This window comes from Chlamydotis macqueenii, chromosome 13, assembly GCF_036417535.1.
Source record: "Chlamydotis macqueenii isolate bChlMac1 chromosome 13, bChlMac1.mat, whole genome shotgun sequence".
NCBI lineage: Eukaryota > Metazoa > Chordata > Aves > Otidiformes > Otididae > Chlamydotis > Chlamydotis macqueenii.
In genome coordinates this window covers 6,535,224-6,552,247 of record NC_141568.1, presented here as the reverse complement: position 1 = coordinate 6,552,247, position 17,024 = coordinate 6,535,224, and the positions used below count along the sequence as shown (strand labels likewise).

Sequence of the window (17,024 nt, the reverse complement as noted above, 5' to 3'; positions counted from 1 at the left end):
GGGCTTATGTGTGGGGTAATAGTTACAGGATATGGTCTATCAAGGAATTGTTATGTAAGTACAAATAATGGAATTGGGTTTTTTGCTCTGAATAGGTCCCAAGCTACTCAATAATTGCATAGTTTCTGGTATCATAAGCAATATAATATGATACAGTGTATACTTCATTAAGCAATTTCTGATTTTCAGGCCAAACCTCAGTGTAGACTTAGCTGGCTACCAAGGCAGGACACAGAAATGAAGCCAACATTTTCTGATTTAGTCTCATTTCATAAAATACATTAATGTTAAAACATACTAATGTTTTAGTCCTATTTTGGAAAGGAAGGAAACTCCTGTCTTTAATTTATTACTCTGGAGCATCCTGAAAGTGAACTCAGAGGAACAGTTACTTCCTGGACTTCTCTCTTTAGAAAGCAAAAAAAATCCCCTAAACCTCCCTTTACCCTGATCTCCTTCAAGATTCCCCCTTCCCCTTCAAATTAGCAGTTAAACCACAAAGCTGATCAGTAAAACTTATTTTATTGTGCATTAGAAGGAGCAGAAGTTATTAACTGGTTATACCTATATCAGTTTTTATAAATATGGAAATGTAGATGGTAGTATAACTACTGTATAGTTACTCTTTTATGAGACTGAATGGTATTTAAGCAGATCATTTTCTCACTAGACTCAGCTTTCTTCAAGTATCAGTTCATTCTTTCAGACGTTAGAACTTCAAGAAACCATAAAATCTGTGTAAATTAATAAAACTGTGAACCTGATGCAAGTATATAATGCTTCTATAAAAGTTTTATAGTAAATTGGTTAGACTTACTGAATCCACTCAGCACAGATGCTGATGGAAGACTTCCTTTGGTTGCTAATACATATTTGACAATCCAAAGTGTATTTCTGAGGAAAGATCTCCAACAGTATAACTCTCATATTCTGGTTTTGGTGGTTAATATTAATTACAGTATATTAGTGAAAACACAGGGCTGTAAATTCGGTGGGTTTTTTTCTTTTCTTCAATGACCCACTAAATCATCATTCCTAAAATGACTTGCTCTTTGAAAGGCAAACATCAGCGTGACAGCCTACTTTCTAGACCCTGCCCATGGCTGGAGGTCTACACCGAGCAGGGCTTCTTTCCCCAGAAGCTACAGAGTGTGCTAATTCGTTGAACAAATACATTTCAGATTTGGATTAAATAGCTGACTGAAACAGGCATTTTAGATTACCAGAAGGTTGCAAATTAAGCTTTGAGACACTCAGATGCAATGACAGTTGATGCTTGTAGTCTCCTTTCTGGTGATCTGATCTTCCTCTTCTGGTAGCATAAGCTGGTGTTACTGGATACTCACATGAATATGCTGAGAGTGCATTATTTTGGGAAGAAAACACTATTTGCAACAAAGAGGTTGTAGTCTTGATTTAAATTAAAAAGAAATCTATTAAGCTTAACTGCAGTCTGTATTTCCAGAATAAAAGAGAAAGCATGCAGTATTTTAAAAGTTAAATATTTTAAAGCCTTAGATGTGTGCTTTCCAGTGTGTCATATCGAACATGGTTGTTGACATGAAACTCAGAAAAGGAAAAGCCACAGAAACACTTGAAATTAAGAATAGCTGAACAAAAGCTGTATTTTTCACAAAACAGGAACAAAAGGACTGTTTTTAATAACTTTTTAAAATGTATCTCAAATTGCTGCTTAAAATAAGTTACTTATTTTTCTTTCTTACATTTCATATGACTTGTGCTCTGAACAAAGCAAGAAGAGTGTGGTCCTACCAACCTGATACATCTTGCACATGTGAGACAAGTTCACGTGAGAGTTCAAAAAAGGTATAAAATTTTTAACAAAAATAAGTACCTACTTTCTAGGCACATAATTGGCCCACATCATATTTACCGTGGTAGCTTGCAGTAAGAGACTACTTTAAAAAAAAGTTAAAAACTCCCAACACTTTTAGTTGGATATGTTTGAAGATAAATAGAGCTGTTGAAAAGACACTTATACATTTAAGTGTAAGAAGCCACACTTGAGCTTTTAGCATACATGTATTTCTAAACTGTGAAAATGTGAAAGCAAAGGTTATGATTCATAGGGCACCGTTTTTTTCATGCCAATTTTCTATTAGAATATGAAGTACAGGAGTTTACTCCAGGTATTCCCCTTGAACTTGATTTAAACCCTAGGTAGCTCTCTAACGCCAGGAGCTGTGGTGTGTTGCCATGTATCATACCTCTCTACTTGTTATTCCTAAATTGCTTGCTTATACCTTGTGATGGGTCCTTCAGTTTCTCATAAATTAATAAGGCATCTGTGAATATTTGCAAGCAGGTTTTAGAGCTCTGAATCTGTTCCAATACAGAGATTGTAAAAAAAAAAAAAAAAAAGAAAGTGGGAGAGCAGATAAAGCAAGATTTCTTTTCCTTAGAATGCTCTTCCAGTATGAAGCAAAATATTATTAATCTAGACTGCCTGCTACTTTCATTTACCATGTAGCTGCTCATGGGATTACAGGCACAAAGGTTTCATAAATTTCAAATGAAATATGAACATTTGTTGTCGAAATACTGTTAAGCTATAAAAGCTCTGCTAGTAGTCGTCCTGCTCTTTTATTGTAACATTTATATCCATGGGCGTTAGTGTGTACTTGGGTCTGAAGGGGAATTTTTTTTCCCCTCTTTATTTTTTTCCACATGATTTTCATCCCGGTGACAGATAACAAGGCAGGGGATTGGAAAGGACATACTCCTTATTTTTAAGACTATGGCAGAACCTGTCTGTAATTATGTGGCATCGCAAGGACCTTATCTAAGTCAGCATAGCTCCTTAGGTGTAATTTAGCACCTAGATGCTTAGAGAGGCAGACGTTACCTTTTTTTTCCCCCCCGAAAGGAAAGTGTAGCAATGTGGCTGTCCTGTCTGCTTCTTTCCTTTGTTTGCGCAGTATTCGGCCTAGCAGTGCGGTTTGACACAGCACTTGTTGTACAGGCGGGGGAGAAATAAAAGATAGAAAGATGGGGAACAGTTGTATCTCTCTGCTGCTTAATGTATGGGTGCTTACAGTCGTATAGCTGGGGCACTAAAGCTTTTACCTATGTGAGCAAAACCTGTCCAACTTAATAGTCAATAAGATTCTTTATGGGGATAATACTGTGCATAAATTGTGGTGTTCAGCTCTGGCTGGAATTACAGGGAGCTCTTTCAATGTACAGATATTCACAGATATGTTAAATGAGCCTGTTCAGAAGTCCAAATACAGAAGTCTCTGCTTTATATAAGCAAATTAGAAATTTTTGTTCATAATGTAGCATTAAAAATAGGCTAAAGGGTTCTGATTATGCTTTAATAACACATACCACTTACAATGCTATAATCAATACATTTTGCTTGGAATTTCTATTAGAAGATATGTATAGAGTGCTAAAATAGTCATTCATTCTTTGTCCAAGGTATAAGGAGGGTTTCTATACTGTGAAAAACGATTATGACATGTTAAAACTGTGTAATAGTAAGCAGACACTTTTCAGTGCTGATGGGTGAATTCTGGAAATGCTCTATTTATTTTCCCTCTATTGACTAGTTGCATTCAGGCAAGACTGCCAGTGCATTGACTTGGAAAACAACTGAGACTGAACAATTTCAAACCATTGACATTATACTGCTTCATTTGTGAACTGCATTGCTTCTGCATGCACCAGTTACTTTTTTATGGAGTGCTTGCATGTTTAGGAAGCTTTCAGAAAAGGAGAAATGTAAGCTAGCTTAGAAAGAAAGCTGTCCATTTTATCAATTTTATGTTTATAAGGCCACCAGATAAAAAAGACTGTCAATTTAGAAAATAAAACCATGTAGCAATTCACAGATCTACTCTGCATGCATTTTGATGCACTATTTTTTTAAAAAAGGAATAAAAGGAAAAGTATATGGGTTTAAAATTTCTTCACAGAGAATATTTTCAGCTCTTGAAACAATATAATTTCCAGCTGCTACCTTCAATGCAACTTGTACAAAGTGTTTTGTAGCACCGGTGTACAGAAAAATGAATGAGAAATTAATTTGCACCTGAGATTTAATTTGTGTCTGTGACTGTCTGTCTCCATCACACTGATCAAGCTTCTTTGTTACCAATTCACATCACCTCTTACTGGCATCATTTCTGCTATGCCAATGTTGGCTTTGTCGGGGAAAAGGCTGTTATTGTGAGAAGGACCAGTGTTCACTTCTATTGAGATCCGATATAGGACTGTTCGCTGGTAACGCTGAATTTCCGTATAACAAGCAGAATGTCAGGGCTGCGTCCTGGACAAAAAAACAGAGCCGGGATGTGAGCAGTCCTGGTTACGGCTGTGCTGGGAGCTTAGTCCCTTGTGTGGCTGTGTATGGACTCATCACGGGTTAGTCAAAGTGACCAGTCTCTAAATGACACTGCCTGATGTTTATTCATAATTATTCCCATGTCTGATCTGTTAATTAAGCAAGAAAAAGGAAAAAAAAAATCCTCCTACTGAGGATATACCTCAGGGAACCTATAGCCTCCGAGGTCTCTACTGAGGCCTACCCTTTCCTAGACTAAGTAGAGAGAAGCAATGCAATCAAAACACTTGTAAAAAAGGACAGAAAAATATTGTTCCTTCTGTCTTCAGACAAAGACAAGGCAAAGTCAACCCGTGACTTGAAAGTCACACCAGCTTCGTGCTCATGCAGCAGCAGCAGCATTGATAAGAGCCGCCAAAAGCGAGCATCTTTGTGCCGTACTGCACCCACAGCGTCCCCGCTGCTCTCAGTGATTTGTTGTAGGTGTAGATGTCTGTAATTTAGGAAATAATTCTGCTTATCTTGTTTATGATGATGCATAGGAGCACTTCACACTCTCCTAGCTGCATCACTTGTCTCCTGCTAAGCAGAATAAAATGCAGTGCTGGGTGGGGAGGAAGACTGGAATATCTTTTTGCAGCCCAGCAAACAATGCGATTCCTTATACACCTGGGGGAGACTCCTACGGTGTGAAAACAATCTTTTCTATTCACCTTCTTGAGCGAAGACATGTTTTTACTCTAACATCGGTTTTACACCCTAAGTACTCGGATTGTTTTGCTTTGCTTTTCTCCAGAAATAGCATATGATTGACTGTTTGCTTACACTGTATAGACATTTTGCATTCTGTTGTATGTAATGCATAATCCTAAAGCTTGTTTTTCATAAGAGAATGTGAACCATTAGGTTATCATCTACCCATTTTGAAAAATACCAGGGATCTTTAAATGACAGATTATGAACTTAGTTCCCAGTATAGGGGTTGAACTCGCTGCCTCTGGCCGGAAATGAGAGTACTGCCAACTTGATCAAAATGGAAGTTAGTGACATGATGACTGTGTTTCCAGCTGCACAGACCTCTCACTTCATTATGAGATACAGAAATATTTAAAACCTGTAATATATAAACTCCAAAACATGTTACCTTTTCATTAATTTACCTGCGTACCTATGAATGATTTTCTTATCTGCTGATGTCAGTTATTCTTTGCATAAGAAAGACGGAGCCCACATATTTGTGTAAAGATTGATATTCCTCGGATTTGCTTTTCACTTGCGTCGCAACCTCTCCTTTCCTGCGGAAGGAAATGTGGGCACCAGAGCAGAAAGGAAGCCGTGATGTGCTTCACTAGGTCCCCAGCTCTGCAAAACTGGGAACCCAGGACTTGCAGGTTTTACTCTGCCGCAGACCTGTCCCACAGTGTGGGATACAGCTGCCGTGTGCTTCAGGTACACATCACGCACCAATATTCATTCATATTTTGTTGAAGACCTTGCCTTTTTGCAGTCAAAAGTTGTGTCTTTCTGTCAGGAAGCTTTCATAAGCTTACCTACTGCATTTCATGGGCAGTTTGATACACTGCCAATGATCAGATGTTGCATCTTGTTTCTGAATTGTTGACATAACCAACCTCAGAAGTAACTTGGATCTACATACTGGGAGAGCCACTGGAGAAATCTACTGCGTTCAGGGATCAAATTTTATTTACCTTTTGGCACTAGATACTAAAAGAACATAATAGTTTTGTGTTTTTTCTATATGGATAAAAATGCAAGAAACATGGACTTGATGTAAGTCAGTGCAGTCTGTGGGTTTGAATTTGCCTAGATGGGGTCTACATTCACGTCATTCTTCACCCTGAAGGAATTTTCCTGGTGGTCAAGGCATGACTGGCTGTTTGCATCTGTGCTGCACCCTAAAGGTATCATTTTTAAGAATGGATATTACAGTGGGGCTTTTTCTTTTTCATGTTTTATCAAGAAAAGGAAATGAAGAATCTCGCTGCTGTCATTGAGAAAATACATTATCTCAGAAAAATGTGCTGTAGCCTATAAATCTCGTCGTGTGGCTCTTGCTTTATCAGTTCAAGAGAACTGTTTGTGAAATGACAAGCTTGTTTTCTTCTTCCTGTTTTCTGATAGTGCCCAGATATATTTCAGCGCTTCCAAATATTTATATTCTGATAGCCTTCCTTGTGAACTTCTCAAACACATTATAATGGCTGAAGAAACAAAGGCCATTAGAGAAAGAAAGGGCAGGCATGAAATGAAAGGCAAATAACATCTTAAAGTATGTAGAGGTAGGCTGTAAGTGTGATTGGTTCACCAGGACGCTCTTTTGAAATATGAAGATAAACTGCCCCCTTGACCCCTTAGGAAGTTACGTAATTATTTGGGAAGGTTTATCTCTGTGTCATTTCACAGTTTTCTCCTGTTAGTGCCACTCTCTTACTTCACATTAGAAAAAAAAAAAAAAAAGAAAAAAAAAAGCAAGCAAGAAAAAGCCCTCTCTGGCTGGTTATCTGAATGTGGAATCCGCCACTGAAAAGACCCTGGCCCTCCTGTTAACACAATACTTTTATCCGGTAATCACAGCCTGCGGGAGACAAAATAACAATTCATCTGGAAAACGAGATTAACTCATTTAAGTTAGGCAGTGATCACAGAGAGAAACACGTTGGTGTTATCTGTCTGAACGAAAGCATACAGATTGGAGGGCCATTCCGGTTCAGAGGGCCCATGTAGCAGGCCCAGCTTGTTGAAAGTAATTGGACCCTGTCAGAGTATGCCTTTGTGAGATATGGATATTACAATGGAATTCTATTAATCTCTGACAAATCCCCTCTCATCTGATAAAGGCTGTATACCTCTGCTCTTCATTACAACAACTCGCTCGTCACTTTTATGTGTGTGCTGGTGGGCGCTGAGCCTCTGTGGCTGTGTCACAGGTGAAAGGCAGTGTTGCCCATTTTTTGGGTCTTTTAATCTGTGTAGTGAAATGACTACAGTGCTGCTGCTTCTTATTGATTTGGTCACATTTTTTATGTTTTCTTTTTTTTGTTTAGGTTACTTTCAGGAAAACAGATTTTATTTTTTTTCTGCTTAGGTATCCTAAATACTTCTGTTTTCTTGTGTTTTCAGAAGTATCATTGATATACAGAGACTGAATTAACATGTTTTTTACAGTCTCTGTATTTGTTATCTAATCTGGTTTTTGATGCAAAAGGTTATGGAGATACTATTCCTCTTATAAATACATTTGTGTTATAAATTCATATTTAAATCATAGGAAGAAGAGAAAATACACTGGTAAACAACTGCATTTGGGGATGTTCTGGAGCACTCACCATTTTTTGTCAAGCTGCCAGCACATTGGGGCCCTCCTTCGTGATTTAACCTCCTAATTCTTCAGTGTAGCAGTTACTAAAGTAAGAATTGGAGCAAAAAGTATAGATAAGATGTGGCAAGTTACTGTGAGAATGGGAGGAAAGAGGAGTTACATTAGTCAGTGTTACTTTATTTATGTCACTCTATTCCTAGGTACAATTCTTAAACATTTTAGTTGTAATTATTTCTGCTTCCTAATTTTGTTAGCATCCTAGCATAATGTTGCCTTATTTCTTCTGAACATCACAACAAATTATCAAACTGGGAACCTGTGAATTGCAAGGGTGTTCCTCTCCCAGATGCACTTTTGTCTGAAAGGTTTTGCCTTTGTAACAGGAAAAGATCAACAGTAAGGCCTCATTCCTGTTTGTAAATGCCTATGTCTGACTATGTTGAGCAAAAGATTCTTCATAGAAATGAAGAGTCCTTTCCTTTCTTGTCCTTCCCCAAGAATGGCCACGCAGCCACGGTCCAGCTGCACGTGTCTCGGGAAAAGTCATTTATAGTAATGTTGGTAGTAAAATTCTGACAATATTGTCTTAAAAAATCAAGCTAAATGTTAACTCAAAGTTGTTTTATTAGCAAGTTGTACTGCACATTTGCCACTAAAAGAAGTGAAATACACACAAGCATATACAGGAATGATTGAAAATATTGAAAGTGCTTTTAGCATTTAACTTTCCTGTCATTACATATATCATTTTACTCAGGGGAAAAAATATTAATTTTTTTAGATATAAACACTAAAAGATTTCTGGTGGGTTATATTTCCTGAAATGTTACGCAGTATTGCTTTTAATAAATGTTCAAAGTTTCCTAAGTTGTTTTTCATGCTAAAAATATCTGTCTACTTTCACCAAAAGATACAGTGCAGTGAAACCACAGATTTCTGACTCCTTTTCTGAAGTAGAGTAGGAAAGATTTTATGCATCCATCCCATATCATCTTAAGATATAACCTTTGCAATATACCTAAGTCTCCTTCATGGTATTGTACACACATTTAGCAATAGAGAGGAAGAAATAGTGCAAAAGTGTTCAGATTAGTTAGATGGAGTTCAGCATTAATAGTTGAAATATCAGTTAGCAAGGGGTATAATAACATTTTAGTTTCTGGCTTATAATTATAATAATACCATCTTTCAAAATTCTGCTCATTCACTCATCCCAGGTGAGTAATTTCCTTTGGTAGCTGAGGAAATATCACCAAGTTGTTTTTAGTTTAGGCTTTTCGTTATCGACAATCCTAGTGGAAAATGCAGGTGAGTAGATCTTGCACCTAGGTCACTAAATTTTCCTAATAATTTGGGGTAATACTGAATCTGAAAGATTTTGAGTCATCTTATGAACTCTGAATTAAGCATCAGAGGCCTTAAAGATACCTGTGAAGTTTTGGGAGTAAGCATAAAAGAAATAAAATACTGGGTTCTACTTTTCCAATAAAGCTAATTGAGCTAAACACAAGGAAGCCTAGCAGAGTTCAAATGAATTATGTTACATGACAGTTTTCCCCAAAAATTTACATTCTGTGGTAGAAGGAAAAAGGCTGAAAGTTAATAGAGTCCAAAGTGGTGGCTATGCCATGTGAGCCTGGAGGGTGGTGAGGCCTTCAAAGCCATTACACGTGAGCTGAACGGAAGAAATGGGTATTGTTTTCATTCAGTTGGAGAGAGGACTGGATGGGGCTGTACAGGATCGCTGTGTGAACAAACACACTCAAGAATCGCATGATGCCGTACCCATCTTGGTCATAAGAAACAGAAATTAAAAAAAAAAAAAGATGCTCAAATTTTAAAACAAACACCTTTTTTAAATCTTGTGTTAGTTTTTAATGAAAGTCTTGAGCAACATTCAATAAATCCATTTAAAGTTAAAAAGAACGTCACAGAGTAATGATAAAGTGTAACCCACTGGCTTTTCACGGGTGTCAGTGCCTACAGAAACCAGGCACAGGTGGAACCAGGCTCCTATCTCAGGTAACAGATCATTTTAAAAAATATATTCAAATGTAAACCATGGTCATCATACAGGCATTGTTCAGTATGCCATATTCATTTGAGTGTTATAAGTACACTTTGAGAGAGATAAATAGGGAGTGTTGTTAGTATTCCTCTTTATATTCTCACATACATGGACTTGCACGTGCAGACTGTCCAGCTCAAAGCTTCTCAGATTGCAGGCTAAGGAAGCTGTGCATTGCACTTACGGTTTACTTGGCCCTAAACTGATTTTTAATGTTTGATTTGTTAATCTTTTTAATTGGAATTGGTTGTGCAAGCCTTATTCTTAGCTGATGTGAAGAAGATCACTGTTTAGCTTAAAAAGTCCATCAGGATCAGTCTCTTTCATTGGTTACTACTTAAATTTGCCTGATGTACTCACAAACTGGTAAATTAAGGACCAAATTTTGCTGTAGGACAAATGTCTCCCTGGCTCTCACTGAAGTAATTGGTAGCAATATTCAAATCCAAAGGGACAAAGAACCTACAAGCATTGAATAAAATCAGATTTCCATATTCAGCCAGGAGGAAGTATACAATGAATAAGCAAATTCAAAATAATTTTATTAAGGAGTGGGCCTTACATGGAGATTATTCCTTCGCTCCTATGGGGCTGAGAGTTTTAACAAACTGCGGATCTGTATATAGGTTACTTTCTGATAAGGACTGTATCCTCTTCTTGAGGTTAGCCTTTCTTTTCCCTCACATTTGCCCTGTGCTTAGGTCTTATTTTATTTACCCAGTCAGGTACCTCAGCATGGCACCTTGTCCCTTTTATCAGCCATAGTCAGTGAGCGTACCACAGGACAGTTTTATTTGTTCAAGGCCCTGATACAGCACTCGAGTCAAATGTAGTCACAGAGAATCAAATAGAAACATGTCGATTATGGCTAGTTTTGTCAAAGTTGTTAAGCTACCAAGAATTTATACCAAAAATAGAAATACGGGGCTGGCATTCCAGTAACACGGTCTGCATCAATTGTCATTTCCAGCTGGTACATCATTAGAGGTGCCAGACTGGCTAGAAAACGTGGAGATAAATACATCTGTAAGGCTGAGGAACAGAGCAGATACTGCAGTTGTTTCATATATAACTTCTTTTAAAACCCATGTGAGCTTTGTAAGCACAGTTTCCAGCTTACAGTCATGGAGTCATGGAGTATCCGCATCATGGTTTGGAACAGAACACTTGTTCATTTAACCATCATATATTAATTACTTTAAGGGATGTTAGTAAGAAAAGTAATGGAATCATATGAATTTGAGGTCAAAAGCTGAGGGGAAATTGCATTGCTGTAGTATGTTAGCAAAGGGAGCTTTAAAATGTGCTGATGTGATTATTTGTATAATGTAGTTCTATTGTAGTAGTTTTACTCTTTCATGTAACATAGTTATGTATTTGGTGGCAATACACATAGTTCAAAAAATATCGTCAATACCTGTGAAAAAGGAAAAAAATAAATGCATTTATTAAGAGGCTATCTAAATATATTTGAAGCCAATTTTTTATCCTTTTTTATTAGCAGTACATCAATCAAATATTTATTTATAGGGTTTTTTTTTTCCACTGAAAGAGTGTCTGTCTGCCTTAGTTGTTCTTGATTTTGTTCATTTTAAACACGTTTTCACTAAAGCGTTCTACTTCAAGCTATTCTCAATTCAATTTGAAGTGAAAGGTTTCTGAGTTTGGGTAATTTACATATAAAAGCTTTACTGTACAATTTATAAAATGACTGTGCTCAGAAAACAACCATTTCTATTTAACAATATTGTTATTCCACAAACTGAGTGCTTTCCCCACTGTCTTTTGCTTTTACTAACAGTATTTGTTCTTGTCTTAATTTTAAATTGTTAGTGCCTGAAAATGTGTAACTTCCCCCTTTTCTCTCTTGCTATACTGAAGTGACTAGACATCTCCTGTGATTTGTGATCTAAGATGATTAAAAATATGTTTCTTTTGTCAAGGCAGGAGTGACATGCATACAGTTCTTTTGGGACTCTCCTCTTTTGTTTTATTAAATAAGTGATAATTGTTGGTGGCAATTTTGAACTAAAAATCATTGCACTCCATATTGAATTTTGAAATGAGTCTTTACGTTTTATTGTATTGGTAAATCCCTAGCAACCAGTTCCTGAGCCTCTGAATAGTCTATCATGTCTTGTTTCAGAAGAATATAGGAATGCATGCAATATTTACAAATAACATGCTTATAAAGAGAGGCAGCTGAGGCTGGTTCATACTGGGCCTTGGATCCAAATGAGATCTGACCAGATAAAGATACACAGAGAAGTTTAATGGTGTTAAAAGCTGATGCTCTGCTAGAAATCTGTGCACTTTAATTGTTCATTTTTATTAGGGATTAGTGTATAAAGTTTCTCCAGTTGCATGACAAACCAGTTTGTAATGGTTTCCTCTTCAATTACAGTAATTAATTCCTTTTGAGGACAATAAACATCTAGTATAAAGAACATCCATAAAGTGCCGTTAGATTTAATATTCTGTTCTTAGCAAATATTGAGTATAAAGCTTTATTTCTTGAAGACTGTTTGTTGCTTTTTCCTAGAGCAATAAGCAAATGCCAAATAATGTTTGCTGACAAATGAAAGATTTTGTACTTTGCGAAGTTGTGCTTATCACCACTGCATTTATGCATAATCTTACGAAAAATTTGAGATGAAGGTGACGAGTGCTCAGGTAGTATTCAGCATGTTCAAATGCCATTTAGAGGAGGATAATCAGAAAAGCCACTTTGTAGCTATGTACCACAAGTGGCAGTTGACAGAAGTGTTCTGTGGATCATACACAGCTGCCAAAATGCTACTGATGTGAAGATTTTTAAGTCTAAAATGACTTTAATAAGATTTGGATATATCGTTTAGAGTCTTAGAGTGATTTATTTATTTGTTTTGGTTTGTAGAATTAAAAGCGTGTAAGATCAATTTTTTATCAGATTTATTTTCTAAATGAAACTTATCCAGTGTTCTGCAATTATACATGTAAAGAAGAGCTAAGTGCAATTATCACTTGGAGTGGTGATGTTTCCCTTTAAGAAGGAGCAGCCCTTTTCTGCATGCAACTTTTCTCGTAAAGTGGAAACTGCTTTTGCATCTATTCAGTCATTGAGTTAATGTATTTATTTACCTCTAGTTTTAAGGGGGGAAGTGGGGTTTGGTATCAAGAGAAGCATGCTGAGAAGTGGAGACAGATGAAATCTTGGTATTCTGCGACTTGTATCGTTGCCTCCAAGCACACCAACTATTCCTTCCTGCCTGATGATAACCCTCTGCCCCAAAGAATCACAAACTTTCTGCTCTCTGTAATTCTATTGTCTTAGTTGCTGAAACAGCACCTATATATTTTATTTTTTCGGAGATACTCTAGTAGAGTAACAGAGGGCCTCATTAAGGGCATCTGTTATCTTAGTTCATATTTTATTCTGATTTTTAAGAGTGCTTCAACAGAAGGGATTAAGTGAGAAAAGAACAGACCATCTTTTTTTTTACTGCTGTTCTGTACCAATTGCTCCCAGTGTCAGAAATGCCCCGTGATTGCTGCTGTGCAAAGCTTTGCAATATGGTTGGTGCAACCACATTTGGCACTGATTCACAAGTCATTCCAAATACCGTTTCACAGCAAATCCTAATGTAGCCTGAAGATAAAAAACATTGTAAACACTGTACAGGGTGAGACCACTTTTGTGCTGATAAATATTTCCTCAACATTTAGATGAAGATGCTGTGCTTGCTTTATTTAAATACTATTGTATTTCTAACGCTATGAAAACGACATACTGTGGGTGAGGAGACTGACAAGTCATGGATGAAAGAGCAAAACTTGGAATTTTTGGTAGGGGTAGAGTGTCCTGGGAGGCATTTTTTTTTTTTCCTGAGCCTACTTGAAATTTGCTATGATCATGCAATGCTGGGACTTGGGTTACTCTGGACTTGGGGAGTCTGTGGAAGATATTTGTGTTGTTTTTATCACGATGCATGTGTCCTACCAGGATATTAGAAGCTAAAGCTATGAATTTTATTGCAAAGACATTCTCAGAGCAAGGAAACTTTCTCATTGCTGCAAAACAGTGTTCTCCCTTATTATCCCTGGAATTATTCTGCTATATTTGCAGGATGATTGTTGGGTCAGGTATTAATGTAAATAGTAATGTAAATATACTGACACTGTGCACTGCAGTGCAAGTAACTGAAATAAAACCAATTCTTTGGAAGCTATGGGAAGAACCAAGCTTTAACTGCGTTTTTGGCCACAGAGTTTCTCTCTCACAAGCACAAACTTTTGATGTGCCTCTGGGGCTGAGGGAAGTGTAAGCCATGCTGCTGCTTCCAGGGGCTGATGGGTACATCTCTGTTTGAAACTCATAAGCTGCAATGCTGCAGAGTGACTCAGCCTAAATACAGAGTTGTTGACCTTTGGGTGTTGGGTTTGTTCCTCTCTTTCCTCCCATAGCAGAAAAAGAAAGTTTTACATCTGATTGAAGCATGGTGGGAGGGAATGAGTTAGAGGGAAGAGAAACAAATCACTATTTATAGCAGTACAAAGATAAGTGAGTCATCCTAATTTTAGTGCTAGTTTAAGAAAATGTTGCAATTGTCTGGTATTATTGGTAACAAGTCTCTTTTTAATGAAACCCACTTGATTGGGATGTGCAAGCCTCAGGATTACTCTCTCTTATCTGGTAGTTAATGCAGTGGCTAATATTTTACTGTCAAAACTAATTAGAGATTTGGGAGGGTAACTGGCACAGTGATCTGGTACCCTCCCATTTTCAAGGATAACAGATTAGGGCAGCAAATAACATAAGGGCAAAATGTCTCCCTCCAACTCAGATCCCTTAGAAGCAAAAAAAAAAGAAAGGAACTCCAGCGGATCTTTTGTATATCAGGAGCAATACAGTGCAAGTTTTCTCCAGCAGCGGGGTCTGGATTGTATCTAGTTGGCTTCTGTAAAAATGATAATTTTAAATGTGCCTGTAGAAAGAAAATTCGACTGATTCTATGGAATTTTCTTTCACATTTCCTATATACTGTTCCAACTAAAGCCTCTTTTGTGTTTCCAGGAGGCATGCCAAAATGCATCAAAATACCCTCTGCTATGACTTGTCAGAAACGCCAGTGACCACAGTAGCATTGCCAAGGGCTCCTCCTTGGCATGTCCCAGGAATAAAAGGTTGAGGGAGAAAAATGATATGCCATGCGGGTCTTCCTTAGTCTTGGGAACTCCTAGGAGCTGTAGAGAACATCACTGGGGGTACTGGGAGGCAAACTGTAGGCTGGACTAACAAGTAGCTTCCTCCCTAACACTAAAAAAACAGGTCAATTGTACTTTTTTCACAGGTTTGCTACCTATGTACTGGTCAACTGAACAATCAGTTCACCTCCACATCTGTCTTCTTCCTTGTTCATAGTGGGAGATAGCAATATTGAACTCTTTTATAAAGCTCCAGATTGTGTTGTTAACGGTAATTCTGAGTATAGATTTTGATAATGAAATTTTTAGCTGTTTTCAGCCTTTTAAACTAGCATACATATCAAATTCCCTCTTTAGAAAGTAAAAATATCCCATTTGTACTCTAAAATCATTGCTGTAGGGAGGTTTCAGAAAGTGTAGGTAGTCTTATTCCTGTACCGTGGGTTTAATTGTGTCTATTTGTTTTGATCTGCACATAAATAGAAATTAAGAATTACTCTATTCAAATTTGTTTCACTTCTCCATTATACTGTAGTGGTGCTGCAACTGCTCTTGATTTCCCCTCCACTGTCCAAATCTAATTTTGTAAATTTTAACTGAAACGATGAGGTAATAAATCTTTGCTACCAGATACATGAGCAGGCTAAATTACCCAGTGGTGAAGTTCCTGATTTGAATGATGTGCAATACAGAGGAGTCTGATCTGAAACTATCCAAGGCCAAGAAATACTGATTTTAATATATAGCATGATATCTATGCATTTTTAATCCTGGAGGGCACGTTAGAAAAGAAGCTTTTTTTTTCTAGAGTTATGGCTATGGACAAGACCATACAGAGATGGTTTCTTTTAAAATGTCACTGCCTCTTACATTTTTATATTTCCCCTAGCTTTGTGTCCTCACTCACTGGATCTAAAGGGCTGCACATTCTTCATCACCAGTAATGTGCCTGTTTGCGAACGCACGCTATGTTTCTGTTGCCTGCTGCTATGCATCAGTATATCTTGTTTCTGTCAAACTGTATTCATTCTAAGTCACAAACTGTAGAAGAAACTTGCATGAGGGCTTCCAAATTTGAGGAAAACAAAATAAACTCTATTTTTTCCCCTTGGTTTGCTTTAAGAACAAGATATCTTAATCTTTATTTACTTGATGTTTAATGTAATTGACTTGCTTGTCACAGACCTAATATGAACTAATAAAACTAATAAAACAATCTAAGTCCTCATCTATTTTCAGCAGATATTCTGCAATAGGAATATCCTATCTACAGAAGAGAAGTGCATGTATTCGGCATGTTTAAAATGATTAATCGTGATTATGACAAATTAATTATGGATACACAAAGACCTATCTGAGCAAAGATACTCTCAAAAAATCTAGTCATGCAAATGGTGAAGAAGGGCAGGAGGGAGGGGATTGTGCTAAATATGCAAAGCGCATCTTGGAAATAATCTAAATTATGTTCTTTAATACGTTCAGTGCAGTAGTGCTACCTCACTTTTTAAATAGCTATGAGATCTCTTAATGAAAAGCTGTATTTAGGACCTGGATATTGTCCACACCCATCTCCGGTGGGATGGACTTGGGCAAAATTTCTGCAGTCTTTCTAGAAAGAGTCCTTGGAAACTCTTGTCATAGTTCAGCCCCGATCGGGACCAGACTACACAGTCTCTCTCTCACTCCCCCCCCCCACCCTCCAAGAGAATAGGGGGAGAATTGATAAACAAAAGAAAACCAGGAAAAAAACAAACACATGGCTGAGATTGAACAAAAAGTAAATTTAACAGTAATGACAGAAGAAAACAAAACAGTGATGGAATACAAATACAGTACGATAGCTCACAACAGATCTCCACACCTAGTTTCTTCCAAGTAGCAGGAGGCTCCCTTCAGCACCCTCCTCACTGATACACTGAGCATGATGTCAGATGGGATGGAACAGCCCTTTGGCTAATTTGGGTAAATTAACCCCAGCTGTTAGCTAATTAGTTAACTATCCCAGCCATAGGGGCTGCCAGCTTCAGTTCTCCACCCAGCTCAGGTAAATATTAACTCTATCCTAGGCAGAACCAGGAACTTTACAGTAATAATTTGGTAAGTTCTCTGCAGAAGCTTGTTCG

The 17,024-nt window shown here is 37.4% G+C and overlaps 1 protein-coding gene across 3 annotated transcripts in view; it reads left to right on the top strand.

The window, feature by feature from the left end:
• The window catches only part of WWOX (WW domain containing oxidoreductase), a 524,293-nt gene that overhangs the window by 265,787 nt on the left and 241,482 nt on the right, over nt 1–17,024 (top strand). The gene's annotated exons all lie outside the window — the stretch shown is intronic.